At 37.6% G+C, this 27,452-nt stretch overlaps 1 protein-coding gene across 1 annotated transcript in view; it reads left to right on the top strand.

Annotated features, from left to right (window-relative positions):
- Positions 1–27,452, top strand: part of LOC134227802 (plastin-2-like) — a 185,817-nt gene that overhangs the window by 42,802 nt on the left and 115,563 nt on the right. The window lies entirely within an intron of this gene.

Raw genomic sequence — 27,452 nt, 5'->3', positions numbered from 1 at the left:
ACTTTTCCTTTTTCTCAACAAGAGTTTGATTTTTGAGACTTTTCTGGAAAAGGACCCTGCCGAGAATACCATTCGTGTTGATTGTATCATTAACAGCCTTCATGTCAAATTTCTTTATAGCATACTGATACAAATTTCAAAGCTCAAGCTTGTGACTTGTGAGTATGAATTTTAATTCGGGCTAACATTCAGTTCGTTTGCGCAAAAGGTGCGCTTCCAACCCGCGATCGTTTACCGCTGACCAATGACTAATCCCCGGCGTTCTAACCTTGAGGCACAGAAAACAAGCTGATGGCGGCACCCATATCTGCTGCTTTACACAGAAAAAATAAAGGACCTAGAAGTCTGTTAGGAGTTTCTATAAATAGCATGAGCTTCTGATCCAATAGTGAGATTTTTTTTTCAAAATAATGAGCTGCATCGACCCAAAAAAGGGAGATTCTTTAAAAAAGAACTCAAATTAGGGGAGCGACGAATAGTAAAAATGAGCAAAAGTTCCTATAACTTGAATGAAATATATTCAAGAATGGGTTGCTTCGTAGTTCCGTGTAGGCCCCGCGATGGCAATGAGCGGAGGAGTCACTGGTTGTTGATTGTTTTGATAAAATGCTTTTGTTGACCAACGTGGTCGTCGTCGTCGTCGTTCGCCATCGTTGTCATAGAATAGTGCTAGACACGTTCAGCACGGAAGTAAGAAGCTAGATAATAATACTGCGCTCCTCATGGTCAACACTCTCTCCACGATCGCAATTACTGCGCTGCACGACAGCGGAATGTCTGATAAAAATGATCCTCGACAAACACAGTGAGCGTTGAGAAATGTAAACTATTTAGTGCCGATTGGATGGCGGTTAGAGTGAAGGCTATTACGGCGACAGTGCTGAACACACAGCCAGCAGCGGCACGACTGATACAATGAAATGATGTCAGACATAAACTATTCGCACGATTAACAACCCATATTGGGTCTAGCTCTATAGCCTAGCCTAGCGATCTCGGCGAAACGGCGATCAGCAACGGGATTTGATTTGCATCATCGAACAAAAAGTGATTTGCTTCTCCAATCATGTCAAACTAAGGGAATCACGATGAATGAACGCTATTCATTGTCTTGGGCCGAGCTTGCTTGCAGGTTCGTTAGCAAACGAAGAACATCTGCTGGACACGATTGCGATTGGGAGGTGAAGCGAGTGCAAAAAGGTTTAACTGTCGCTAATTATTGCTAATCGAATAAGTGCTAAATGTTTGAGATCGGTGAGCGTTACTTGGGATGTGCAAATATTTTGGAGGTTTTCTTGTTCCCTTGTTTAGTATAGTCCAATGATTTCCGTAATTTATAGTATGAAGCCATAAGGCTTCCTTCGATGCATTTCTATTGTTTCGTAAGGGTCAAGGGTGCTTTGGTGCATTTTTGAAAATTACATACACTAGGTTTCAGTCTAGCATACGTTAAAATTAATAAAAATAATTTCATTATGTTACATTACATCTCGATCAGTTTAAAACAATTAAACCTTGTATAAATCATCTGGAAATCACATGTACTTGATGGATTCAAACTATTTAATTTTAGTCGCTTTATTGATAGTGCAGACTTAAAATTTATCAGGGTGTCGGCTATCTGGAAAAACCTGGAAAGTCAGGGAATTTTGATTGAGGCCAGGGAAAAAATCACAAAACCGAATTTTGAAAATTTAAATTGATTTGTTTTCAATTCGAGCAATATACTAAACATAGGACACTTAGGACAATGAAACGCTGAACCAATTTTAATCTAAAGGTACTGAAACGTCGGATCAGAATTAATATAGCTGGTGACATTTCGAAAGCTCAAATATCCATCTATTAGTTGCACTCACTAAATGTATTTTATTTGATTGTTTAAACTTGTATAAAATAAAAGAGCAGATTTTTTGCCAACTGTGTAGGACATCTCTGACAACAACTAAAAATTTGGAAGCTTGTTCAAAGAAAACGCCGAGTAGCATCTTTGTGGACCTATTTATGACGGCACTCCACTGCATTGGCATCATCATCTCCAAACAAGATTCTGTAGGTAATGTTTTTGAAACATTTCGTGAGCTTTCATTTCCATGATGGGCTTATAAAGTCATTGGTTGATCCTCACGTCCTTAGGTGGTCAAATTAATTTTCATGTAGAGAGAATGATAGTGGATTGAAGCATCATAAGGTCAACCTCATGTACGTAGCGTAGGTGTCGATGGTCTCAATTAAACGTTTCTCGATACACTATAATCATACTCGGACGCAAGATGAGGATAATGTTGTTGTCAATGGTAATGTTTCAGTTTTACAATCGCTGCTATTGATGTTTCTAAAACAGTTTTATCAGGAAATTCTGGTTGACATTTTTTTCCAGAAATTACTTCATTGAAAATGGTTTAGGATATCTTGTGGAGATAGTTGGTCCCTTCACAAAATTTTTCAAATTACTTTAGAATTCTCACTGAAATATAAAAAAAATCTCAAAGGATTTAAAAAAGCTTTCTTATAAGTTTTCATCCTGGAGCTCCTCGATGGATATTCAGTAGATTTTTTCAAAAGCTTCGCTCCAAAAACTTGGAATGGTATTTACTTGAATTTGAATTGAAATGTCTTCGTGGAGGTATTCAATTCATACAAACAATATGCCAAGGAATGTTTAAACATGTTTCCACGAGTTCTTCAAAAAACTCCATTAGATGTTCCTTATTAAGTTTCATTGCTTGTTGCAATTATCTGACATGTAGTAGTTAGTAGTTGAATTTTCAATAAATAAAACAATGCTGGAACTCCAAGACCATTGATATATTTTTGACAAACAATTTATTAAAATCGATAAAATAAATTGAATAGGTGTAGCTCCCCTTAGCATTTGAGACTAGTTATGCCACTTCTTCACAAACAGGACATATTTTTTTTATGGTTTCCCATGGGATCATTGCTTTATTTAAATCGAAAGCCACAATCGGAATTAGAAGGAGTTCTAGAAGTTTCCACGATTGTTTAGAAAGAGTTCAAAAGTCATGTACAAGATTTCTGAAGAAATTTTGGAAAGATGTGAATTATGAAAACCTTTCAGAAGTTCTGCGCATTTACTTGAATCTTTGTGAACGACCAAAATTATCTACGATATTCTAAAAATGCTTAATGTTCTGTTTCTAGAAGTGATTAGGCTTCCAGTAGCTCAGGAACTCATATGGACATCAAAGATTCATATACATGCAGAGGTTTTCATATACTTTTACTGTCTGTATTCGTATAAATGTCCCATATGAATTGGAGAGCCAGCAAACATGGGACAAATATGCGGTTGCAGGCAGTTTAGGAATTGAAAAAAAAAAACATTTTTCATACATTGACATTTTTTGGGGAGATTGTCTGGAAAGTCAGTGAATGTTATTGTCAAATTTGAGTCGACAACCTGTTTATGCTTAGGGAAGATCCATAAAATACGTCACGCAAAAATTGGTGATTTCTCAATACTGCTTTGTGAGAACGCCTAATTCTTCCGAGCGATGAGCATCTGTCAAATGGAGGAGAAATTGAGGAGAAAAAGTTATGCCGATGCAGGGTATAAATAAAGCGCACACTTCGTGTTCCAGTCAGTTTATCGATGAACGCAGCAAGCGATGGACATCGCAGGACCAGCAGCGGGTGGCAGCAGAACGGATCGGTTCCAATAGGCCTTTTCATGTGACACTGCCGAGGCTGCACTTGTTTACAACCGCTGAACAGGCCTGCAAGTCCGAAGCTGTCACATTCATAGAAGAACTGTCAATTGACGGTAAAATCAGCTGATTTTAAACGTCTCTTGAAAAGGCCTATAGATGAGCAAGTGGGTGGCACCGTCCTCTGCCCATTGGCGCCTCGATCAGCAGCAGAATGGTGGCGGCAGTTCCACCGGCGGAATCACAAAGGTCGCGCTCAGACGATGAGCAAGAAGCACTTCGCCTATTCAGCGTTTATAGGCAGATTTGGCTCGGCTGCACCTACGATTACGATAATGGCCATGTCGGTAGGAAGTACTAGTGGTAAAAAAATGAGTTATACCAAGCTGGCGAGATGAAGGACAGCTTTGGTATTTGAAATTTAAAAGCAATCTGGCGGTAGACGGACTTATTGCTGTGGATAATTGAAGCGAGCTGGCGAAACGGACTGCATCGCTAATTATTGACAACAATCTGGCGGTGACAGGACTGATTGTTGTGCGGATTTATTTAAGTTGATGAAGCTCCAAAAAAAATAGATGTTCTGCAAACGAATAAGGGCACGCTGATGAGAAAAGGACTGCTTGCCAGTTGCCAATGAATAGTAATATTTAATACCAATCTGGCGAGTAGAGGAAAGGCAATTTGCTTCAAGCTAGCGAGTTGTTTGGAATTAAATTAAATTTAGAATTAATGTTTGGAATTGAATAATACCAGGAAATGGACTTATAGCTGATGCCGTAGTGATATGCAAGTAGAATATACAAAAGAGAAACAAGTTTTCAAATGCAAATAGAGTTTGAGAGACGATTTTTTTTGTATATTTTCTACAATTTTTTGCAATAAGTTTAAACATCAGTGAACGAGCTATGCCAGATGAAGACATTCCAATAAAAGAGCTTAATAATTATCTGAGAACGAGAATTCTTATTTGATAGTAGAACAAGTGCAGAAGTTTGTTATTTTGATGCTTGATTATCAGCTGTATTAGTCCTTCAGTAACTACTATGTTAGTTCTTCTTCTTCTTCGTTGGCATTACATCCCCCATTGGGACATTGCCGCCTCGCAGCTTAGTGTTCATTAAGCACTTCCACAGTTATTAACTGCGAGGTTTCTAAGCCAAGTTACCATTTCTGCATTCGTATATCATGAGGCTAACACGATGATACTTTGATGCCCAGGGAAGTCGAGACAATTTCCAATCCGAAAATTGTCTAGACCGGCACCGGGAATCGAAGCCAGCCACCCTCAGCATGGTCTTGCTTTGTAGCCGCGCATCTTACCGCACGGCTAAGGAGGGCCCCAATGTTAGTTATTTGCTCTGATTTTTGTTCATTAAGCAAATTAAAGAAATTTATATGTTCTTAAAACCAGAGCTTAAAATATTCATCTTCATGAAGCAACTTCGGTCCGAATTTTGACAAACATCGCATGAATATTCAAAACATAGAATGACATGGTCAGACCTGGGAGCTGCGGATAGAGTCAAAACGAGTGTCAACGAATCTCCAAAGAAAGCTGTCAAAAAGTATCCATCGCATCGAGAGAGGTTTTGTGCATTTTGAGCACAACCGAGAGAGTACACGTATAAATCAACTCATACTAAATATAGCTCATTTCGAACAAATTTCAATTTTCTGGCGTCATTTTAAATATATCGATGGATTCAATGTAAGTGGAGGGTATGAATTAATTTAACATTCGGCACGTTTATTCATACGAGGCAGTAAATTAACTTTTTAATGAATTTTATAAAGAAAAACATAATGATAATTCGATGTGAGAAAATCGTAACGTGTCCATTAAACACCGAGAGGAAATTTTCGAGTTTCAAGCAAAATATCTTGAAAATTGGATTCGATCGAGTCCGCAGCTCCCAGGGTCAGACGACTACTCCACGAACTTATTCCGTTCGACTGTCACTGAATGTGGTTACTATGTGCAGAAAAAACATAATTAGCATTGTTTATTAGGGTGGTTCAAAAAATCGATTTTGCTTCACAGTGCTCATCTGATTCTTTATCATGTTCTGAGTGTCCTCTGAAAATTTGAGCTCATTTGGATTAAAACTGATTGAAGTTTGCATGCAAATTAGTATGGGGAAATTTATTTTTTCATTATACTGTTAATGACGTTCCCCCATTAAGCGCAGGTTAAAAGAAAACCTACATAGCTAAAAGGGATACTCAACAGCTTTCACCCAACGAAAACCGCATGTTGATTAATAGTCCCAATAATTAGTAATCGATTTTAAGACAGGTTGCGAATCTTTAGTCATGATCGTTAAACTTCTTTGAGGGCATCACTGAAATGTGAAGTGCAACATAGAAGCCTGAATTTGTGTGTGCTATCTTTCGCGCCACGAGCAGCAATGTTGCCTGTTGATGAGTTATGCAATTAGCTCCAGGAAACCACGGTAAAGATTAAATTCGATTACTAATTATTGGAACGATTAATTGAGATGCGGTTTTCACTGAGTGAAAGCTGTTGAGTATTCCTTTTAGCTATGTAAGTTTTCTTTTAACATGCGCTTGGTGGGGAAGCGTCATTAACAGTATAATGAAAAAATAAATTTCCCCATACTAATTTACATGCAAACTTGAAACGGCTTGTGCTAAATCAATTTTAATCCAAATGAGCTCAAATTTTCAAAGGACACTCAGAACATGGTAAAGAATCAGATGAGCACTGTGGAGGAAAATCGATTTTTTGAACCACCCTATTGTTTATGTTTATGTTTACCACTGAAAGTGCCTCGTGGATGAAAATCGGATTCAGTCCTGTGTGATAAATCACTTTACTCATTTGAAACGTGTTCAGATTTTTAGATAATTTATCAATTTGTAAAATGTGCATAAATATTCAATGATTAATATGCAACTGAATATTGATTGTCCAGAGCCGACTATGAATGTGTCGGAAGTGAACTGACAAATGAACAAAAATGGTCTTCACTAAAAATTTTCGATTATTTTACACTCTGCTTAAAACTTTAAGTTTTAACATGTTATAAACTATTTTGAAATGAGTTTTTCATGTATCATAAAACTAATTGTACTATGATACTTGGAAAACTCATTTCAAAATAGTTTATACGAAATCAGCTATTGCTTTTCTTAAAATGTTTTCCGATTTCGTTAAGTGTAAATTAGAACATGTGATTTGTTGGTCGAGATGGTCAGGATTTTCTTAAAATGTTTTTTGACTTTGTTGCTCGTAAGATGTTATGAGTCTGCACAGAGTGCGAGATTTCTCTTTTTGCGGACTGCAGAACGATCGCCCGATCGGCCGAAATATTTGTTCTGCATTGCGCGGCCGGTAATAAAAATCAGTTCAGTGCGTGATTTCGCTTGTTTCGGACTGCAGAACGATCGCGCTATCAGCCGAAATATTTTGTTCTGCATTACGCGGCCGGTAATAAAAATCAGTTTAGTGCGAGATTTCTCTTGTTGCGGACTACAGAACGATCGCGCAATCGGCCGAAATATTTGTTCTGCATTGCGCGGCCGGGTAGTAGCTATCGAACAAGTAAGTGCATTGCGTGTTTTAGTCGGGAAAGAAATAAAATATCTATCATCTTGTGTTCGGTGGCTCGTGCGCATGTCGCACGCGGTCGAAAAAAGCGAGTTCTTCAATAGTTTGCTGTAGCCATCGATCAAGTGAGTACAGAGTGCTGCGCTTCCGTGCGGTCGTCCAAAACGCGAATCTCCTTAGCTTTCATATGCCACCGGGCATGCATGTTTTTTAACTTTTAACTCGTATTAGTGTTATTTCCCATCCCATAGATCGCGTCGCTTACCAAAGTGAATCCAGATAAATTATCCTTTGTAACTAAGACGATATCCTATCCCAAGACAATCGTGGAGATGCAGAGGTATACTCGGTCTCTAGTAGCAACGAGAGTCGGACTAACAATCCTTCCATTCCTATATGACCGTGAAGACGTGGCCGGCGCCGTCATTGACTTCAAATATTTGAGCTCCCGAAACGTGTACATTGAGAATGGGTAGCTAATCCCAAGCCCCATTCATTGTGTTCTCTGTACAATTTCGCAAGTTCAGTCAATCACGGAGTAGCAACTACGAATTGTGCGGTCATAATGCTCATGCTCATGCGTAAGATGTTATGAGTCTGCACAACTCGATCCTTGATAGCTTTACTGAAATCAGACGATAGCAATTTTGGGATCAGTTTGGTAGTTAGAACATTACTTTGTAAAGTTTTTGATGTTCGATCACTATTTTTCTGATATTGATGCTTGACGGATGTTATGACCTTGGAAACCTCAACCCACGATAGCAATTTCGAGATCAGTAAATGAGATTTGTTGGTAGTTAGAACATATCCTTTGTGAAGTTTTGATGTTTGAACACTGTTTTTCTGATTTTGATGCTTGACGGATGTTATAAGCCTGTACATGTACAATTCCGAAGCGAGAAGGACTCTAAGAAGTTTTTTGATATCTGATGTAAGAGTTTTGTTACCCCGGATCAAGTGGCACTCCGACGCATTTTTGGTCAATTCCGGAGCATTTTTTGTTACCCCGGAGCAAGTGGTCAATTCCGGAGCGAGAAAGACTTCGAGAAGGTTTTGTAATTTCGGAACGAGTGGGATTCCGAGGATTTTCTGTTATTCAGGAGCAAGTAATACCGCGATGCATTTGTTTATTTTCCGGAGCGAGTGGAGCTCCGAGGCGTTTTTGTTATTTCGCAGCTAGAAGGTCTCCTAGGCTTCTTTTGTAATTCCGGAGCGAAGGGAACTCCGTGGAATTTTGTGTTATTCTGGAGTAGGAATCCAAGGTATTTTATGTTGTTCACAGGGTTGTTACGGAAATCCTGAAATATTTTCCTCGCCAAATCCGCGCCGACTAAAATCAAATCCGCGCCATTTTCGCGCGACATGAAATACGTATCCGCGTCAAATCCGCGCGATTTAGAGCTAAATTCAAAGCAAATACACGTTAAATATCAATTTTTGTATAAAAATTTATTGAACGTGTTTTCTTCAAGTTCGTTTTTTTGCAACATATATTTGTATCAAAATGCTAATAAAACCGCGGCACAGTGTTTTATTTCGTCATTTTCACGATCGAAATTCAAAAACTCGAAAAGTGTTGATTTTGGATATAGGGTTTGTTCACAGAAGTTTCAAGATATTTAGGAGCGCATCTTTCGATAAAAACAGTTTGATGATTAATCCCCCTAAAAGTGAGTTGAGAAAATTATTTTTCCACCAGAATGAGATAGACACATCGTGTCTTCGGCAAAGTTGTAGTAAATGTTAATACGAGCAACTTTGCTGAACATCCCGAGTTTCTATCTCTTATATATAACAAACTTAAGTCGTTTTATGTAAAAACCCCATTAAAATCTTATTTTTCATTCTAACTCTTTCCAATGATTTTTCCCATTTTCCGTCTCTTCTACAAAGTTGTTAAACAAGCAAAATTACATGTTTTTGCTGAACATTGTAACATTCCATCTCACATACAACAAAAGTTATCTCTAAATTATACATATTTTTAGAGGTATTTCTACTTGTGATTACTCCCTTAATTGCAAAAAGTCGCAAATTTCTTCACGATATGCTGAAAATCGTCTATTTCATTTTTATACTGACATTGAAAACTTTTGTCGACAAGAGTCTTCTCGAATGCTGTGTTAAAAACTTGTAAACCTATGAAAAATCATAATATTTGAATAACTTTTGTTTTATAAGAGATAGAAAGTTACAATGTTCAGCAAAAACATGTAATTTTGCTAGTTTGACAACTTTGTAGAAGAGACGGAAAATGTGAAAAATCATTAGAGTTAGTTTAAGTTAAAAGAATGATTTTGAGGGGATTTCCTCATTCGTTGTTCTCTTTGTCATCCTTTCACACTTTCAATAAAATAGTTTAGTATCTTCTGGAAGCACCTTCCTTCGACTTCTTGGCTTTTGATACGTTGGATCGATATCAGTGATCAATGCATCAGTTCCTCGTTTGTCCTAAAATTACCTGCAGCAGATGTTTCTGCTGTTTAAATCAAATAGAAACGCTCCGACATGTGTGCTGTGTACATTTATTGTATTTTCGACATCACATAAATCTCGCTTAACTTTTCAAAAGGACCTAAGTAACATTTTTTTCGTGAATTAATTTGAATAGTGCAATCAACAGAACAACATGAAAGCTTTTGATTGCGCTATTCAAATTAATTCATGAAAAAAATGTTACTTAGGTCCTTTTGAAAAGTTAAGCGAGAAATACCCACAGAAATTTGAATTCTTTGAAATACAATAAATGTACACAGCACACATGTCGAAGCGTTTCTATTTGATTAAAACAGCAGAAACATCTGCTGCAGGTAATTTTTAGGACAAACGAGGAACTGATGCATTGATCACTGATATCGTTGGATCCCGTTGTATCAAAAGCCAAGAAGTCGAAGGAAGGTGCTTCCAGAAGATACTAAACTATTTTATTGAAAGTGTGAAAGCGATGATAAAGAGAACAACGAATACAAATCCTGTTGAATTTGGAAACAACTTTTCCTTTGGTATTACAAACTTTGCATTTCACGTTATAACAAATGCGGCGAAGAAGCTTAGTTTCTATATTATTGATATAACAAACTTAACACGGTTTATGAGGAAATCCTCAAAACCATTCTTTTAACTTAAACTAATTCTAATAATTTTTCACATTTTCTGTCTCTTCTACAAAGTTGTCAAACTAGCAAAAATATATGTTTTTGCTGAACATTGTAACTTTCTATCTCTTATAAAATCAAAGTTGTTCAAATATTATGATTTTTAAAGGTTTACAAGTTTTTAACACAGCATTCGAGAAGACTCTTGTCGACAAAAGTTTTCAATGTCAGTATAAAATGAAATAGGCGATTTTCAGCATATCGTGAAGAAATTTGCGACTTTTGCAATTAAGGGAGTAATCACAAGTGGAAATACCTCTAAAAATATGTATAATTTAGAGATAACTTTTGTTGTATGTGAGATGGAATGTTACAATGTTCAGCAAAAACATGTAATTTTGCTTGTTTAACAACTTTGTAGAAGAGACGGAAAATGGGAGAAATCATTGGAAAGAGCAAGAATGAAAATAAGATTTTAATGAGGTTTTTACATAAAACGTCTTAAGTTTTTTGTATATAAGAAATTGAAACTAGTGATGTTCAGCAAAGTTGCTCGTATTAACATTTACTACAACTTTGCCGAAAACACTACGTGTCTATCTCATTCTGGTGGAAAAATAATTTTCTCAACTCACTTTTAGGGGGATTAATCATCAAACTGTTTTTATCGAAAGATGCGCTCCTAAATATCTTGAAACTTCTGTGAACAAACCCTATATCCAAAATCAACACTTTTCGAGTTTTTGAATTTCGATCGTGAAAATGACGAAATAAAACACTGTGCGCGGTAAGTATTACTACCCTTCTAAATGGCCTTATTCACCACTAGAAGTACTGAATCTAAGGGATCAAGAACTAATCAGTCAAAACTATTTCAATAAGCACCGCTTTTTCGGATTTGCTTTTTGTTCCGTTGGTTGGTCAGTTTTTTTGTTGATAGAACTTTATAGAATCCGGCACAAGATACGTTGATATACAAATGAATGTTAAGGTCAGATTTGATCATAATTGATTAAAGATAAACTTAGCAAATATTAAAAAATCTGCCAAAACCGCAATTTCTTCTGAAGTAATGCAACTTTCTTGTAGTTATTGATCACAAGACAGACCTGCTGAGATATTAAGGCATTAGACAATGAAGCTCCGTTTTTTAAACAAAACTTCTGTAAAACAAATATTTGAATTGGTATCAATAAACAAATAATACATCTTCTAAAAAAGTTGCTCAAGCTCCGTTGATTTTTAAGTCGGAATCAAGCGTAAATTCCTTCGGAATTTACAGAGGAATATTTTCAGAAATTTCAGAAGAAATTTCTTTGGAAATACGGCAGAATAATTTGAGTAAACTCCAACAGAAATTAAGTCCGTTATTAGTCCTTCAATTCTTGTAACAAGCTTTTCTAAAAGTTCATGCAGAAAATTTTTTGGCCATTCTTACTGGAATTTAATCCAAAAACTTCGAGAACTTTATTTATAGAAATTTATCATGCGTGCGATTCATCCCAGAAATTTCTACGGGTCATCCTCCGGAAAATCTCGCGGAAATTTTCAGGGAAATGTTTGCAGAAATCTAACTGCCCTTGGATCTGCTGAAGTGTCTGAAGCCGCTCCAAAATTGTCTGTGGAAATTCTTTGAGAACATCTGTGGGAATTCCTCCGAGTATTCTTACAAAAATTCCCCTGGGAAATTATTCTGCAATTCATTTGGGAATTTTGTCGTGAGTTCAAGTAAATTCTCCAAAAATAACCTGCGGAAAAACTTCAGAGCTTACTTGCAAAAATCCCCTACGGAAATCGCTTTAGAAACACTTGCAGAAATTGATTAGTGACTTCCTGCGGAAAAACTCCCGGTGCAATTTTTGAGCATTTATTACAGAAATTTCTGTGATCATCGCTATAACCCTTTTGTAAATTCAAGGCGGTATTCTGTTGAAAAAAAAAATCCTGAAAAAACTTTTGAAGAATGATATAATATATCATGCTGAGTGGTTCATCGTAAAAGAAATAACCAATCAGACTGAAAATATCTTGGAATAACAAATAAATTGACAAGATGAAAATGGGTGTCTATGTCCTTCAATAGACATGGTTTGTGTGCGTCGTGTTTTAGAATGGATTAAAAATGATAACAAGTGACGTATCTCTCATCATAACATTTGTTTAAAGAATGCTTGAAAGTGTAATGCATGCCATTAAATAATTTTATTTATTAAATTTCCGCCTAAAACTAAATCCGCGCCAAATCCGCGCGAAACCCTAAAATCGTTATGGAAATCCGCGCCAAATCCGCGAAAACCGCGAAATCCGCGAAAATCGCGAAATTCGCGTAGTCGTAACAACCCTGGTTGTTCAGGAATCAGAAGAAATTCGACGCATATTTTGTTATTCCGGAGCCAGTGGAACTCCGAGGAGTTTTTTTATTCTGGAGTAAGTTAGACTCCGAAGCATTTTTTGTAATTCTGGAGCGAGAAGGATTAAGTTTTTTTTTTTGTTATTCTGGAGTGGATTTTGGGCGGACTAGAATTATGGATCGATTTTGTTGCTTGACGGATGACACGAACCTGGAAAATTCACATAGGAAGGCATTAATATAATCAGCGGTCTTTCCTTGATGGAAAATAGCTCATTTATATTTGAATGACCATTTTAAAATGTATGGTATGAGATAGCATTTTTGAAATTGGCTGGTATTTTTTATGGGAAATAGAGTATTTTAATTAAAAATTTTTAATAAGTTGCATTCGACAGGGAATCCTGTCCCATTGTTTCCTATTAAAAATTGGCCAAATCGGACTATGGGACCAAAAGTTATGGCCAAAATACGATTTATATAAACAAAAAAAACGCTAAGAAATTCTCACTCATTTTTTTATGTATCTAATGTACGAGGCACAAACACCGCTAGGTGAAAAAATCAGGGTTTTTCCGGTGATAATGGCAATACTAATAATAATAACAGATGCTGATATAAATTCTGACGATCGATGCTTTGTTAAAAAGGAATACAGAGATTGGGAGTTGGAACTAAGATATACTATTCACGTGAGAATAATTGAATGTTTTATGATTTTTGATGCCGCTATTATGGAAACAATGTAAAACCAGTGCTGGTTGCTATTTGGATACTGTTTTATCAAGAGAAGTACCCTAGCAGCACAATGGCTTTCAAGTCGGACTAAAGAATAACTAAATTGACTAAGTTGTTGATAAACTTTTAGAGAATGTGATTTACAGGAACTAAATCAACCATTAGTAATCGTTTAGTTCGAATTACAGAGTAACATAATTGTTGGCTAATAAAATGTTGATACGAAATATTATTTTAAGGTCAGCAATCCCTGTTAACGATTAGGGATTTTGAAGTTTGTGTTTAAGAATGTGAACTAACTTTTAGGGATTCCAAAAGAGATGTTTTTGAAAAATTGTTGAAAATTTATCTTTGGCTAACTGGTGTTGATAAGGCGTGACGTACTTTGTGGAGGGCCCCTTACTGACGTTGAGTTTTCTGCAGCAACCACCGCCGACGATCGCTGTAGTTGGGTATTTTTTTACATTCTCTTCGTTGAATATTTTTGGTCAAACAAATTCTCTTCTGTGTATAATGCTGGTCCTCACTGAGGATCGATTAATTGTAATTGTATCACTCGACCGCCATTCGATGATTCGTTGCTACTGCTACATTCTCCGTTAAACTTTGACCATAAATGATGCGCTGCTGCTGCCGCCACGACCGCCATAGACGCCACCAAATCGAAAATTTTCTTCCGCCAACGCCTCCGAACCGTTGTTACTAAAATCGCTTCCGGACCGCTCGTAATGAAATGTCGAACGGAAATGACGTGCGCGCGCAAGACACGCGCAGAGAAAATGAAGGGATGGTCCAAGAGGTGTGTACCTTACATCAATCTGATGTCCGTGTTGGGGATGCATGAACCGCGCATGCAAGCAACTTTGCGAATTTCTTTATTAACTTATAACTTGGAATTCCTTGAAAAATAATATGAAATAACTTTTTTTTTAGATTTTTCGACTATGCAGTCTGGTTTATTAGAACATTTTTTTAAATTTTGTCCAACGTTTTGACATCGATTTCGATGTCTTCTATTAAAATTTAAACATTCTTTCTGCATAGCCGAAAAATCTCAAAAATTAACACTACAGTGGAAGTCAACATATGAAATAACTTCCAAAATTATATTCACCCAGACGCCACTGCCTCAAATGCTACTATTTAATATGGGCCATTATCTAGAGTAACCGTCGGCGGGGGTGACAATGGGTCAAATGAGGGTGATAATGGGTCACTGTTTCAAGTTCAACTACTTAGAATGCTTGTAGAATGGATTGAATGTAACTGAGGTCAAGAAGACTAAAATATAAGAGACCTTTTTGAACGATTTTGCTCTACGACCTCCAGACTGCCGGTGAGATCGATGACCCATTCTCACCTCCCAGACCCATTGTCACCCCCGATGGCGGTAGTCATTATTCCTAACGGTGTCACCTTCTAATGGCTTTTTGTTAATTTCTATTTGCTTAGGCCTTTTGCCTCACTTTTATCTCAGAAAATAACAAATGTGCGAGTTATACGCTAGACCTATATTAACCAACTAACTTTATAAATGTTATTAATATTCTATTAAAATTACGATTATTCAATTATATGTGTCATTAAGTTTACCGTGTTATTAAAAACAAGTTAAGAATCATGTAAGAAAACACATAACAAAGTAGTAGGATCATAAACAGACACGGAGTTATTAAGAAGCAATAAAACGACCGGTTATGGATTCGCCAAACATGGTCCGTCGCAATGCAATGTACCTAACCGGCTGATTAATCACCGAGGCAAAATAAGACTGCTAATTGGAAGTTTACGTTTTCACTTTGTTGGAAAATAACCGCACAGAAACTGCTTAGAAAGGAGGGGCAGAGAAAGGGAATCATAAACTGATCATGAACGAGAGTACACAAAGCCAAGCAAGACAGAAATGCGCTTTTGTTGTTTTTCGAAACGCGCTTAGAAGTAGCAGTTTGAAAATGATCAATTACAAACAGAAGGGAAACATAACAAAATATCATAGCCAATCGACATCATATACTACTGGTGGTGATTAGCATATGTTGGATACTGGGGGTAGTGTCGACTAAATACAAGAAAATCGAAAAACTCAACTATTTATCACTTTTCGGTGATTGTCGTGAACAATAGTTCAATGAAACAAGGAACATTGAAAAAGTAGAAATATTCAGAAACACCATTAAAACGTTTGAGGTAGTACTTCCTGAACATAAGCGAAAAACTGCAATGTTAACAATATTCAGATATCAATATATTTACAGTATTGAAGTTAGATAAAGAAAAACCTGCTGTCAATAAGTATTTCACCGTTCCGTGAATAACTTCACTCAAGGCACAATCACCATACCGACCAAGACGATAGTCGAGACCTCGAATTCTTTGCTGATAGTGAGCCCATAATGCTAATTAGGGTCCACGCTATTTGTGTAATTATGCAACCTACATTCCAATTTCGTGTCTCTCTATTGCAAACTAACTATAGGGCCCCTGAGGTATGCAACGTTATGAACTTACAAATATGTTCCAACTGCTATTATCATCAATCGTGTGTCAGCACTTCAGCGCGCGCTGGCTGGGCTCGTGCCGAAGTTATGTTTCTGGTAATAATTCGTTACCGCCAGCTGCCTACAACAGCAACAGCAACCTAACCTAAGTACAAGTACGACGATGGGTGACTGGCCGTGTGGCATACAATCACAAGGCACATGTTTCCCAATATCCAGGTCGCGCACGTTTAATTGCCAGCCACAGCAGAAGAAAACCCGCAGCAGAAGTGTTTCGCCATCACTTTTGCTCTAGTCTAATGGGTACCCATATTCCCTTCCCATTGGAATGTAGGCGATTGTTTGTGTTTTGCGTTTGGAAAAGTACAGACGTGTTATTCCTGGCTTGCAAATCGACTGACAAACCGAAAGTGTTGTAATTCACGATAAGCTATGCAAATTACCATAGCATTACAGTGCTGGCTGCGCTATTATTCATACGCTGCGTCATTATTCATACGCTGATATTTGCGGGCAATATAAAAGTTGTATGATCGTTTGTTGGACTATCTTTACAAGTTAAGAACAAGATTTTGTGTGATTCTATTTACTATCCACAGGTTTCTTTGTATTTCTTTTCTGCCAACCGTATGATCATCTTCAGTGTCTTGACTTGACAACGAGTTAGTATGGAATATGGAACAGATAAAGAGTGTCACGATAAAATAGCAACCTACACATTTATTGCGTTTAATTTGGTAAGGTAGAATCGCGTGTCTTGGGAATTCGAACGTGACACTTTTGTCTGAATATTGAACATATTTTCCTCGTTTCTTTTTAATAGGAAGGCAAAATTTTTCTATATTACAAAAAGAACAAATGCTGAAATAATTCCTTCCATAATCCGAGTAAAATATAATAAATTCTGGAAGGTTGACCTCTCACATTTTTAAACTTGAATCTTTCCAAAAAGTGTGCATTTAAGGGAGTTGTTATTCTGCTAGTATGACTACATTCGTATTGTAGTGACAGAGCTGGAAGTGGTGCAACTAATTATTTTGTCTGTTTAAACGAACAAATTTTAGCACTTGAAGGTCATCAACCCACCAGCGAGCGAGGAGCGACACCAGTGACACCACCATTGAATATATATAACCGAATCTGAACGGCTTCCATCGTCCCACGCTAGTAAAAACAGCAGCTCATAGTACACGAACAGTACTGGTACTCCAAATCCGAAACCACAAATATACAGCGCAGCCTTCAAAGTAACACTCTGACTGCCATTTGTTGTCAGAATAATTCATTCCCCCTCCTTTTCCCATACAACCAAAACAGTGCAATTGTGATGTCCGAAATAGCGCCCGTTGATCTTCTCAAGTAAAGCTTTGCTCTTTTGGGATTTGCTTCCTCTTGAACAATACCGCCGCCGACGACAGCGAACTGAGTCGGTAAACTTGAAATTAACTGCCCATGTAAAAGCCTTCAATACCATTTTGAAACCATGAAATATCTACATCTCGCCGTCCAAAGTGCAGAAGTATGGAATGGAGAGCTTGTGCAGCAATCATTCCTCGAAAGATGAAAAACGTGAGTACCTAATCGAGCGCAGCGAACTAAAACAACCAGCCCATATATAAGCAGCGAGCGGCGTCGGAATGGGAAACTTATCTCAAACTAGGCAGCTAGCGGCGTCTTGTCACGCCATTGTTGGTAAACAAATGAGTATGACTAACGTGAACGGACAGGCTGCCTGCGTCCCACGATCGCGATTTGTTTTTGCTCTCGGAAAACTGATAAGCTGCGAGTTTATTTATTAGTCTTCTCTATAAGTCGTAGACTGGTGAATTTATTGAATTTTGTTAATTCAAGAAATCTGTAATTGTGTGTCATGTGTACAATTCTTTAAAGTCTTCGAACATCTTTGGATTTTTTAAACGCAATATGAAAATGAACAATTGAAAAACGCCAACTTGTTAAAAATCATCAACTGAAGTGCGCCCACCTAACTGGCCTAGAGCCTATCAGTAAGCACTGCTGCAGGTACTCGAAATGAGGCGACCACCACCGCAGCCCCGCACTGAGAATCTGATCACAACAAGGTCACGTGTTCGTTTGTTTGACTTTCTTGATTCAACGGATGCTCTCGTAGAGAACGCGAACCGCAGCAAAGTCTTAATTAAGTGCCCCAAGCCGCGAACCGTTGATTATGCCAAACAGTAGGTTTAAAGTTATAATAACACTGAAGACCCAGTGCATTTAAATATGTACACACATTCCGAAGAATGTGGCTTGCAAACGTTTTCTAATGTGATACAAGTTCGTATCTATCTATGAAGGCCGAGGCTAGAGGCAGCTGCCATGTGTTATGTGGATGGAACGCGCGACACAGGAATGTGGCCATTTGCTTTTCTAATCAAAACAGAAAAAATGGTGATGTTTCATTGGCTTTATTCATGGGAAAAGCACCATTCAGCGTCAGTGCGCCATTGTCTGGAAAGCGTCTAGAAACTATGATGAATACCCAGACAAAAGCGGTTTGTGTCTGTCCTCATTCATTGTTTTGGTTCTCGGATGTGTTGTCAGTTGTTTTTCATTTTTTATGTCAAAAGTAGATTCAGTTCTGATCTGACCATTTTGCCTAAGTAGTTGTCATAATTAATTGTCATAATTTAAATCTGAAAAATGAGTGAATGGAAAGATTGAGTAAATAAAAATAGAAACTGATCAATTGGGGTTTAAATAATGGACCATAATCGAATGATTGATTTACCTACCGATACCGAGAACAAAACATCACCTTTTACAATATCAATACCAATAAAAATATTATATTTACGCTTTTTCGCCAAGAAAAGCACCCCTTAATAACCCACCCAAACTCCAACTCCAGATATGAAGGTCGCGCGAGTTCTCCGCATCTTTTTAAGTAGGTATCTAATCAATACTTCCCACCCAAATCTCCACTGACCTGGCCAGGTGTTGAACAAAAGGATCGTTGAATGGAAAACATGCCAAGCCCCAGGCTGTTTTTCTGGCGCATCTAACGTCCCTATCGACAGCCAACTCAGGATAGTGTGCGGTCAGATATGCTATGCTATGCTATGCTAAGCCTCCCGGAATCCAAAATTGAATGCACTCGCGTTTTCAATGGCATCCCATTTAAAACGGAAGCCACGCACAACTGTCATTTTTAATATTCCAGCTTTGCTGCGTCGCAGCATGCGTAGAATAATAAAAATGATAGTTGTGTGTGGCTTCCATTTTGAATGTGGTGCCCTTGAAAACGCGAGTGCATTTAGTTTTGGATTCCGGGAGGGTTGTCCTTAATACTTGTGTCAAGACAGTCTCACTTCGCAATAGGGCACTGCACGGAAAAATCTCTTTCTCTTTCATTCTTCATGAATTTTGACATTTACTGGCCTGTTTTCAAATATTTTTGCAGCGAGAAAGAGATAAAGCAACCCGTGCAGTGCCCTGAAAGCCTGTCCAGCCAATTGTTTTTATTCGCTAAATCAATATCTTCACTTATTCGAGATCGTTAGAGTTTTTTCAAAATCCCTAAATACTTTTTAAAGCATTTTATTTGTTTATCTTACATCCAAACAGAAACCATTGAATCAACAATTTGACGCCATAAAACACGGCTCGAGGCCACATCTCTGCATCCTCAGTTGCGCCCCACGCTCGCCAAGTCGTTATGTACCTGGTCAGCTCACCTAGCTTGCTGCGCTCCACGCCTTCTTGTACCTGCCGGATCAGCAGCGAACACCGTCTTTGCAGGGTTGCTGTCCAGCATTCTTGCAACATGACCTGCCCATTGTTCTCTCCCGGCTTTTGCTACCTTCTGGGGCTCGGCACAGAGCTAGGCGGGCTCATGGTTCGTCCTTCGCCGCCACACATTGTCTTCTTGCACACCACCAAAGATGGTCTCAAACACCCGTTCCGCCCACTAGCATGTACTTTGTCTTCGACGCATTCACCACTTTTGTTCCTTCACGTTTCAGGCTGCTGTACAGCTCTGCCATCTTTTCGAATATTCGGTCTACAATATACATATCATCCGCGAAACAAATAAACTGGATCTGATTGGATCTGATATGAATCTGATATAGAATCTCGATAGACTACGTCAAATGTCCCGGTACTTCTTTCCACAGCTTTCATATTTGTTCTCAATAAATCAGAGAAATACAAAGCAAACAAGCTCCCTGATTACTTACAGGTAAGGGACGTACACTAATTAAGGGATTTTTCTGTGTTTTACAACCCTACCACCCATGCAAGATTTTTTTCACACATTTTTGCCTTTCTCATATTTTTTTATTCATGTGGAGCGTAAGAATATGACAAATCCCCATAATCCGTTACGTAATTGGCGTAAGACCCCTGATATTGAAAACAATATTGTCTTGAGCTTCTGCAGTTAGAGATGACAAATCGTTTCTCATTTTTGGTGCTTCTGTTTGGTATATTTTTCAAAACCAATGAGTCTCGTGGGACAAGGTGCTTATTAAGTAGCAGATTTTTTCCACTATGGACATTCTCAAAACCGTTGAAACTTCCAATGAAGATGCGATTTTTTAAACATAATTCCCGGAACGTCTGTATTTTATTCTAATGGGTTCTTTTTTCTTTATTTTCAGGTAAGCAATAAACAACATACATACCGTCGAATGGATGATAAAGTATCTCTATCTAGGTTTTCAATATTAAGGAGAAAAAGAAAAATTTGGAAATCTTTGCGGAAATGACACGCAGAGGTAAATCCCCCCATAAAACAAATCGTTCTTAGTGTACGTTGAATTGGGTTCAAATACATACATACATAAATAAAAGTCAACATTGTACAGCATTGGAATCAATTTTACCACAAAATTGTGTTCCTAATAACGCATTAAAATCGAATCTGCAGTGGCTCAGTATTTAAAGCAGCTAATCATCAATGGAAGATTTCGATCTCATACCAAATTTGAAAGAATGCTTTCGTATAGTTTCATGTCATAACTCTTTTATGATTCCGTGATGAATGTTTTTACAGGTGGGTGCAAAACTTATGCGTGCAAATGCATGGAAAAGGGCAAAATACGGCATTGGCAGAGTGTGAATATTTTTAGCAACCCTAGAAGCATTTGGATTATTCAACACAAATACACCACTTAGGACTAATTTCTTCACTTATCTTTGCCTAATAAACTCTAATCTTCTCGCGGTTCTCAGCATAACATTCTGTATTTAATTCTACAAGAACTGAATGAGTATCATGGTTCTTGATCGTAAATTGTATCGTCCAACTGCAAGTCACTGTTTTTGGATGTTTCTGCATACATTTTTCCATATAAACTTCCAACAAGTTTAGCACCGCCCAAACGTTGACCGATTTGGCTGACATTTTGCCCAGAGCATCAGGGCATCAAATAGAACCGAATAAGAGGGCGGCCTATCAAAAAAATTTAAAAAGTGTTTTTTGAGCCACCCTAATATAGAGGCACAACAAATATTGCACAACAAATTTCAAATATTAACCTCTGTAGAACTTGTTCACTACTTGATTAGCACTAGAAAGAATAAACGTATTGAAACGCCAAATAGATACCACGCATGATATTAGTACAAACTACGAACAAAATTGCCGGCGCTGGTGTTTGGCGTCAAATTTTGTAAAATTATTTAAAATGCTATAGTTTTTATTCGGACCTTACGCTGATTACGAATTGGTTTAAAAATGAAAGCCACATCGAACTAACCTTTGACCTGTTTTCAATTTGATTTGAAAATGTTAAAAATATAGTTTCGCCTATCTGTATGCATGACCCAACGTTTATAAACCGATTACAAATTGAACATTTATCTTGAGCCTGATTTTTTGATTAAGAAAACTAACCCAAATTAGAGTTGAGTCAAAGTGTTCCTTTAATTTAAGTGAGATTTTCTTGTCATAATTATAAACAAACAGAAAATGGCACCAATACATTACAAGAATTAAACTTAATAACGTGCGCATTTTAAGTTATTAAGCAAGAGCCTACAAATGTATACATTGACCCGTGTTTTGGAATAAATATTTATTATGTTTGTTTTTCAATTTAGTGAACGTCTTAGTATTAGTATATTCCCCTAAGTAGATTTCAGTTAGATCGACTCTAATAGTTTTATATCCTATTTAATCTGAAAAAATATAGTTATGTCCATGTTTAATGTTTATGTCGTTGAACACGTAAAAAGTGAGGCTACAAACACTGAAGTTTCTTCGAAATTCCCCTCTGACATCCCTTCAGATACTCCCTCTGAATTTCCCCCAGAACTTTTGCATGTAATTCCTACAGAAGTTCATTAAGAAACTCCACCTGGAATTTCTTTAGAAATACCAAATGGAATTCCGACTGGAACTACAGTGATCGTTCGCTAATTGGGGCACGACCTCACCCCAACTAGCGAACGCCGTTCGCTAATTGGGGCGTTTTGACAAGCGTCAATGTTGTTTACTTTTTGCATTGAACAAAGGAAAATTTAACGCGCCAGAAAATATCGATCTCGCCAAACACGGAAACAAAACGTCAACGCGTTTTTGACATCACATTCTAACGTTTAGCTGCTTTTTAATTGGGTTTCGCCCCAATTAGCGAACCCCCAACTAAAAAGCGCCCCAACTAGAAAAAACCCAATTAGCGAACGTTCACTGTATTTTAGAAATTTGGTCTGGAGTTCCATAGGAAATTTCCCCCGAAATTCATTTGAAATAACCCAACCGCACCGCCGCCCTCCGGATTCCCTCGAGAATTTTCCGCCCAATTTCTTTGGAAGCTTCCCCCGAAATTCCTCCTGTATTCCTTCGAGAGTTCCCTCCGGAATTCTTTGGCGAATTTCCTCAGAAGCTCCTTCAGAATTCCCCCGGATTTCTTTCAGAAATTCCACACGGAATTCCTTCGGGGATTTCTTCGGATTTCCCTTCGGAAATTCTTCGTGACTTTCTTGCGGAGTTCCCTAGGGAGAATTTTCCCGGAGCTCCTTCAGAATCCCCCCCGAACTTCTTTCGGGATTTCCGCACGAAGAATTTGAGAATTCCCTCCAGAATTCCTTAGCAGGCCTGGTAGCGGGTCACTTTTTAGTGACTTGGTCACTTTTTTCGGGTCAGTCACTAATAAGTCTTTTCTCGGAAAATGTCACTAATTTTAACTATTTTGAAACATTTTACTACGTTTCGTTAGGAGCATCGTCGTGGTATAAAAAAAATGTTTAAAAGATGCTTTATTCATGACGGATTAAAGAAAAATGATTACTTAGTATTTATAGTATACATATAGTCAGGGTCGGATTTAGAGAAAGGGTCGGTGGGGCGTGGCCCCGGGCCCCCACAAATCTTATGTACCAAAACCAACCTTTTTTGTACATTTTGGGGCCCCCATAAACTGTCGGCCCCAGGGCCTCCTTCCGGCTCAATCCGGCCCTGCATATAGTAAAGCAAGCAAGATGGGCACAGCTGATTGAGAATCTAAATATATTCACAAAGCCAATAGCAGATTCATCTTTTTAATTTTAGATACATTTCCTGTTGTTTCCAGCCCCCTGAAACGGCTGTCATCTGCATACAATGTGATTGAAGCCGAAAACTTGGTGCTAAACTTGGTGCTAGCTGTCAAGCGATGGCTTTAAGCACGGGACACAGTGACGCATGCGACAATATCGCTCGAGGGCAGATTTAATTCGAATAAAAAACAAAATAAACAGTTTTTTTTTTATTTTAGGCTCGATTTTAAGCTGTTGTTATAAGAAAAAGCGCACCATCTAAAATATGTTTCAAAACTTTATTGCTATTATCTCTATAGTTAATATCAAATTAATTATAATAACAAATTTGTCAAGTCTGCCTGATACCCATATCGATATCTAAACAGTTTGATAGATATCTGAAATAATTTGACAAATATTTGGTATTGTTATAAAGAGTGGGCTTTTAATTCCTAATGCATCTTTCTGTTTGAAAACCAAATTTTTGCAAGTGGAAAAAATAAGACTGCAAACCAATTAACTGATTGATCAGCAGTGATTCATTTTTCCTTCTAATTTTAGAACACTATTCTCGTTGGAATCTGACGCAAAATAATGTTTTAATTTTGTTTAAATAAATGAAAATTATCTTGCTGCTCAGAAACGCCGGGTAAAGTGCATTGATCCGAATTCCGTAGTTAACATAACGCGTTCAATCGTCAAAACATAAAAGAAATATTTGAATCTCGTGATTCAATTTGCAGAAAATAGAACAACGCTGTGCAACAGTTTTGAGCTTTTGAATCTGAACTTAAACAAATCTAGGGCAGCTGCTGGGAGATGCACGTCTTAGATTCATATTAAAATTAAATGCACCAATTTGAATCACTACTAAACTGATTTAATTCTTAGGTTACTTAGGATTCTTAAGATTAACTCATAATCGGCACATTTGCGACATGGGCAGTATAGTTAGGTTTCTTGTCATCCAAAAGAACTTTTTCCGGTGCATGTTGGTTATTATTTTTAATTTCCAGATGTTTACGCTAAGTCCATTATGCTTCCAAAAATTATTATTCTAACAACACACAAATGGTCCAGAGTAAAGCAAAATTTTATCCACAATGCGACATCCACTTCCAGTTGGATCAGATCAAATGTAAAGGAAAAAGGTTCCAATAGTAGTGCTGTCCAATGAGAGCTTGAAGTAGCTCGAAGTTTCTCCCTTTCCTGCTCATGCCCATTTGTTGACAAAAAAGTACGAGCAGGACGGGAACAACTTTGAGCTACTTCGAGCTGCTCATTGGACAGCACTAGTGTTTCATAAAACACCTGTCGATGACACGTACAATGACTAAGTAGATTAATTTATCTTATAATTAACAGAGTTACAATATATTTATTTAATTTCTCTCAAAATGTGCTTATCCCAGTTAATTTGGCCATGTACAGCATTTTACGAGCGCTATTGTGCTTCCAGTTAAAAACCGAAGTGAGCTCTCGCGGCGATTGAGTTTTTCCTTATTTCCTGATGTCGCAACTGCATTGCGACTAGTGCGCATCTATGCCACCGCCGTGCGCCATGATGCGCACTAGTCGCGACGTAGTTGCGACAAAAGGAAACGGGAGAAAACTCGATTGTCGCGAGAGCTCACTTCGGTTTTCAACTGGAAGTACAATAATGGCCGCCTCAATTGAACTCAGTTTTAGGTAGAGACAGTTTGAAGTTAGACTTGTGTGGTTTGACACAAAAACGACAAGTTTCCATCATCATGGACTAAACCACGATGACGTCATGCGGCGATTTTCAGTAAGAAGAAAGCATTTGCTGCGGGTAATGTTTCCAAAAAATGAACCTCGACATGAACATCCGGTGAATTAAAATGGTCCGAGTTCACTGAAATATTCATCGGCTGGCACCGGATGTCACTTTTCCGACCGATAAGAAGAAAAATCGTGGAAAAAGAAGACGCTCGTGGTTAGGCGATTAAAAGTTGCAAGAAGAAGAAGAAGAAGCCGAAGGATGATATTTGAAAAAAAATCACCGGGAAAAAAATCACACGGGAAATTTTTTAAAACACTTCTTAAAAATTCTAGAAGTATACAAAAATTATTTGAAGCTTTTTTGGTGGAATGTCTAAAAGTAATTTGATTGAAAACGGAAAGTAGTGCGGGGTTGGACTTTTCTTATTCTGTGTATCAAATATGATATCACAAAATTAAATTTGAAATCGAAAAATTGCGTTTATTATGCAGTAGAATGAAAGTACAGCCCCGTACTGCCAACCGTTTCTAATTAAATTGCTCCTTAAATTTTTTGTGAAGAGTTTCAATAAACTTCTCGTATGCTTCCCCGTGAAATTTTTTTCAAATATAATCCTTCAATTTCTTCTTTTTCTCCATGCAACCTTTATTCGTCAATAAAGATAAATTCATGAGGATTATGATGATCGCTGCGATGTCAAACGACACAAGACAATCGTCAGATAGATTGCACCTTACCAGAACATGTTAAATTGTGGCGGCCTCAGAGTGGCGGCAATCGAAATTATTTTATTGGCTTTTTTCATTGATAATTTCGGTTGATTTCGATGAATATTATATTGTGCCGGCTATTACCGCACGTAAAATGCTGGATAAATAACGAAAACAGAACAAGATAACTTGAGGTTATTGAAATTTGAATTTTCACGATCTAAAATCATTTTGCAATCATTGTATACCCGCGCGAAATGTAATCAGTGCAATATGAACGGAGCTTTAAACTTCAAGAACAGCACTAGCGCCACACCAACAAACGGTGGCTTCAAGAACTAGTGGTTGTTTCACGGGGTTGGTTGTTTCGGGAAACCATTAGTGAGCGAGGGATCTAATGCTCATTAGATGATTTATTTTCGATTCAAAATGATGAAATTCGCATCTCTGCTTGATACTGCAATGGAATTTTGGGGTGGAACATTTCAACGCACACAATAATTTTTTTTACCGGGACCTCTGCAATTTGTTGAACTTGTATCGAGATTCGCACAGCCGAACCCCAGCAAACATGTTTTTTTTGCTGAATTTTCTTTCAAAGTTGCTGAAAATCAACGAATAATTTGCCGAAAATAAGCTATCAAAAATCATTTTTGCCAAGATATCAGATTTTTTTTACACGTCTTTACTGTTGATGTCGAAATACGTATACTTGTAAAGATTTTAAAGTAATGGAATTAAATGGTTCATGTAAAGTGAAGACATTCCACTAGATAAGCACACAATTTTCTTTTCATTAGATTTGTTGAATTTTTTTTGTATTTGTTGCTTCTTCACTTTGGGGGAGAAAACATTTGTGAAAATTATTAACTTCATAAAAAAGTCAACTTTTGTCACTACAAATTAGATTAAAAGTCACTATTTGGTCACTTTTTTTTGCAGCTGAAAGTCACTATTTGGTCCCTTTTTTCACCAGTGTTGGTCACTAACTAAAGTTACTATTTTAAGCGGCATTGTTCGCTACCAGTCCTGCCTTAGAGAATTCACTCCGGAATTCTTTGGGGAACTTCTCCCGGAGCTCCCTCAGAATTTCCCCCGGATTTCTTTCGGGAATTTCGCGCTGAAATCCTACGGGGATTTCCCCCGGAATTCCTTGGGGAATTCTCCGTTTAATCCCTAAAGGATTTCCCCTCGGAGTTCCTTAATTAATTTCCTTCAGAATTCATTCGGGACTTACCCCCGTAATTTATTCTCGAACTCACCCCTAAATTATTTTAGGAATTTTTGTCCAGATTTCATTCGGGAATCCTCTCGGCATTTATTCGAGAAATTCTTCGGCAATCTCCCAGTTTTCAATCGAGAATTTACTCCGTGATTCATTCTCCTCCGGTACTTTCGAGAATCCTCCGTTGGTTCATCTGCAACTCTCCCGATTTTTCTTCTGAAATTCATCTCCAGGGAATTCCTTCTCCCCCGAAGTTTCAATGGGAAATTTCTCCGATTTTTTCTCCGAAAAAATTGTCGAAGCTCCTTCTGGAATGCTTTTGAAAAAAAAAACTTCCTATAACGAAAAATATGAAA

Source organism: Armigeres subalbatus, chromosome 1, assembly GCF_024139115.2.
Source record: "Armigeres subalbatus isolate Guangzhou_Male chromosome 1, GZ_Asu_2, whole genome shotgun sequence".
Taxonomy (NCBI): domain Eukaryota; kingdom Metazoa; phylum Arthropoda; class Insecta; order Diptera; family Culicidae; genus Armigeres; species Armigeres subalbatus.
This window is presented reverse-complemented; position numbering and strand designations above follow the sequence as displayed.